Here is a 4,579-nt window from a genome sequence, read left to right as displayed (position 1 = left end):
ACAGAACAAACAGGACATACAACAAATAAGTTTATAGACAACAACAAAGATAAGCCTTTACTGCAACTTATAGATTGTCGAACTTTGCCGATAATCCCCCAAAGTAAGTTTACAAATAGGAATGATGTCCATCATATAATGTGTTTACAGATTCATTATATTTTATGCAGTAGTAACATCTATTGAATAAGTGGAATCCTTCTAATAAGATATTCAATTCTAGTTCCTTTTTCAATCCTTTGTAATAGTAAAATCTTTGTCATAGACAAGATGTATAGGTTTAAGAATTGGACTCTCATTTCTAGCCATTCATCATGTCACACTTATTCTTCTGCCATTTTCCAGCTATGATCTCATCAAATTACTACCACACATTCCTTTGTATAATCAATCCATATTTATCTTCAATCAAATGCTTCCATAGATTCCAGTTGTAAGTGAAATATTATATGCTTTGTCACATTGATATTAAGTCTCAACTATATGCTTCCCACATGTTTGGAGGGAATGAAACACTGTAGCAGAGCAGCTTGCTAATTGTAGTGAAGTTTCACAGGGAAAAAAAATTCATTTTTCCCTTCTCGAGTACCACTAATGAATTGCAAAAACTGTTTTGCTGTTTTTTTTATTTGTTATTATGACGGTTTAATTAATGATTTTAAATGGCTCACCCTTCAGAAGGGTGAAGTCAAAATACCACTAGAACATGTAATATAGAAATTGACTATACCTAAATCAACTATAAAATTTAAAAAGTTGGGTATATTGTTATTGACTTGGTCAGTAGACAAAAACAATGGTCATTAAGTTGAAACAGGTGATGTCGTCATAAGCAGGACATGTGATTGTTGAGCAGCGAAGAATTCTCTTATTTTCCTCATTTCTTTCATCTCATCTTCTAAGGTAGACAAGCACATATTCAAAGATTTGGTTTCCTCATTCAAAGATTAGTTTTCTTCTCGAGTTGAATGTAGCACGGACGGTAATTCAGCCTTTGAAAAAGTTCCACCTTTCAAGTCATTCGCCTTTACTCCACCCCTAAGCCAAACACATGGCTACGAGTTTGAAGTCCACAATATTTTTCTACAATCTCTATACTAGGTAGAGATGGATCTGCTTGAACTATTTCTTCGATTTGAGCCTATAAAATATATATAAAAACATTTAAAATCAGAATCCATAATAATTTAAAATAATTTACATATTCAATTTACCAAACATACATTTTCAATTGCATCAAGCTCAACAAGCTTGTTATCTTTCTTACGGGTCTCAAAGAAAATTGTTGTCATATCCGGTGGATTGTCATCTTTTCCGCCCTTTACATCAAAGGCCAACATGTCAAATAACAGCTCGTGTATATTTTCTTAGAAAAATAGAAATTCTATTATAATACCTTTTAATCAATAATCTCTCGAATAAGCTTGCTACCAATATGATGAAGCATCTTCAACTTAGCTCGATTTGCTGCATTCCTGTTGCTTCTCGCCTATATTTGTGAAATATTAAGTTATATGTAATAAATTTAATAAACATAAACAATAACTGAGGTTCCAAATATAGTAGAAAAAAGATCTGCTGCTAGGGAGGGGAATCAGGCGGCATATGCTTTAGCTAAATAGATTATTAAACATTCCTGAAAACTTTCTCAAGAAAAATATTCATTTACTAACTACTCCCATTCTTTCTTGTCTACTTCCTTCGAAATATTCTTAAGAGCCTGTTGGATTGGCTTATCCTTCACATATTTAACATGCAAGTATCCTCTCCATTTGTTCCATAACTCTTTTATCCATACGAAGATATGATCACGATGATCATTCATGTCAACATTCTCAAATTTATCTTGCAATAATCAATTTAGGAGCCAATAATCCTGACTATGTTAGGAGCACATTAAACTTAATATGTTGCATTTTGATCCTCTGTTAGGAGCACATAATTCTAATTATGTTTGAATCTGTGCTAACATAATCCTGTGTATTTTGAATATGTGATAACAGTTGTATTTCAAATTCTAACTAGCAACTCTCTAGCAATTATACAACAATTAACATATAATATAGTTTCAACTGTTATTTCAAACTCTATAGCAATTAACAGTTAAATCAGTTAACAATCTCCTAAAATTATACAGATAATATAGTTTCCTCCTCCAAAAGAATCGTATAAATGGACATTTCTGTTCCCACATGTTGATTTTGCTTCAACAACTAAAACACTAGGAAATTTGCAGCACAATATTATTAAAAGGAAAAATGTGCATCAACACATTTTTTCTATACAGATTTTAGAAAACGATATTCTACATGAATGGCAGAGCTTATATTTATCTTAAAGTATTTCACTTGATATAGGAACTCGAGGATGTGAGAGAGAATTGGAGATAAAAGAGAGGGAGTTGCTCTTCTACCATTATTTGAAACCTACTCATTCCCCTTACAAAAGGAAATGCCCTTCCAAAACAGGCGTGGGGACTAACAAATACTACAATATGAATACATTTCGGCCACACGGTTATCCAAACACTATTCTTCCACCAATAAAAAATATTAAATTTCAAATGTGACTTCACCCAACTTCGAGATCCCAAGGGGAATGGGGATTAACCTTATGAAGGATGCACAACAAGAATTCAAAAATACATTCCATTCTTTGAGAATTCAAATCTTCTGCTGAAAATTCCCCAAAGTACTCAATGAGAAAAAGTTATATGTAAATCTTAGCATAATATAACCTTAATTATTTGTAAACAATCAATGTTATAAACTCTACTGAATGTGATTGTGATAGCCTCTTTTCACTTAAAGCACATAGTTAAATGCTAAAAACTCTGTTCACTCCATTCATCTCATGAGACTATGTATGTATTTCTTACACAAACAATGTTGTGACTGAATCTGATGGGCCACATTTCAACTTTGAAGTTACTACTGGGTGTAATGGAAAGACTTGAAAGGGAATATACTAACAATCAAAATTCATTTGGCACAAAAAGAGCTTCATATTCAATGTCAAGAGGGGTAAAAATGCAATGTATTTCTAAAGAAATTAGGCATCTAGTTCCCTAATGTGAAGGAGATATTGCCGCACGACCTTCAAGCAGTCGAGCTAAATTAATTATTGATTAAAACAACTAACAATTATCAATCAGACATTTGTTTCACTCGTTGTGATTCCTACATAAAGGTACAAACAGGAACACATGTAGTCAACTACATGATCTGCATCTTTAATGTATAAATATCTAGCTGCTTAGACTTAAAATGACTCAAAATGCATAGTTATACTCTTGGCTACAGTTGTTACCTCAATAGCTGCCCACATGTGATTTAGCTTTTCTTCTTCAATATCATTCCACGATGATACTCCCAACGTACACATATTACGGTCAGGAACCATTCTTCCCAAGTGCCTCGAAAATAGTTTGCTATTTGTTCGAACCGTTCGATTATTGTAAAAGGTTACTTTCAAATTTTGTCCGACTTCAAGTGATGCAACTTCTTTGCACTTGTTCCTCCCTTGAACCTTTTTTACCTTTCCAGGATTAGATGAAGAACCTACGGCTGCATAATTTGGTAAAGATGTTGGTTCCTAAAATATTCATATGTGGTTCCTTCTATCCTGCTCTGAGATCGAAGTAAGTACTTACATCAAAGAAAGGTATAAACAGTATACTTTACAACACAAGATCATCCAATATAGTCGAGCGCGACTAAAAGACTGCTTCTTCTCAGATTCAATTATTTTTCAGGTATGCTAAAATACAATTGACAGCAGAGACAAGAAGGGCTCTGAGGCATAAATGGATTTAGTTGAAATCTTTTCAGATGTAACATCAAAATTAAAATAGGAGTAATACGGTAGTCCCTATTTTGGCTGGCAAAATCCTAACCCAATAATCTTTCCACTGATTATACAATAGAAAAAATACCAAATTCTATATGAAACCTTACCAAATTATAATGTTAGAAGAAGAAGAAGAAGTTGAAAGAGGAGTCATACATTGGATTAATCTAAATTACAAGATGGAAATTAGGGAAAAAATTTGCAATCTTAGTTTTGAGAAACACATATGAACGAGATGGGCGCGAGGCGGAGTATTCGGGCAAATTGTGTTTTGAGAATACAGAGAGTTTCACTTTACTTTTCAGAACTTTTTATTTCAATATATTAGTTTTGGCGCCTAATTTTTAGAAAATAGTAGATTTCTAATATTTTGGTATAACTTTTGGCGGCATTCTCTCAAACTTAATGTCCCTCAATTATAATTTGGGGTCAGTTACTAATATTTTTAGGGACCAAATTTAATACAATGGCAATAAAATAAAGCATTAAGGACCGCAATAAAATATGGTCCCAATAGATATATTTTTTGCGATGAGATTGTTAACTCGTCCCTAAAAGTTGGTCTTAAATAAGGCTTTTTCTTGTAGTGAATAGTTATGACCTTCTACGTTTTTCTTTCATCATTGGCAGTATACGAAAGTGTTGGAATGGGGTTTTGTTTAATGAGAGGTTTATTATCGCTAGTGTGCTACTATGAGCAGCTGCTGTGATTAGAAGTTATCGCTATGAG

General features: G+C 33.0%; 1 long non-coding RNA gene across 1 annotated transcript; it reads right to left on the bottom strand.

Moving 5' to 3' along the window:
* Window positions 1-781: 781 nt before the first annotated feature.
* LOC104223764 (uncharacterized) lies at window positions 782-4,093 on the bottom strand. Its single transcript, XR_710204.1, has 4 exons — window positions 3,310-4,093; window positions 1,397-1,489; window positions 1,224-1,319; window positions 782-1,141 (listed from the first exon to the last, which is right to left on the bottom strand). It is a non-coding gene; the product is annotated as an uncharacterized lncRNA (long non-coding RNA).
* Between the last annotated feature and the right edge of the window lie 486 nt (window positions 4,094-4,579).

Source organism: Nicotiana sylvestris, unplaced genomic scaffold (genome assembly GCF_000393655.2).
Source record: "Nicotiana sylvestris unplaced genomic scaffold, ASM39365v2 Un00004, whole genome shotgun sequence".
Lineage (NCBI taxonomy): Eukaryota > Viridiplantae > Streptophyta > Magnoliopsida > Solanales > Solanaceae > Nicotiana > Nicotiana sylvestris.
Note: the sequence above shows the minus strand (reverse complement) of the source record. Positions and strands in the feature narration are given on the sequence as shown.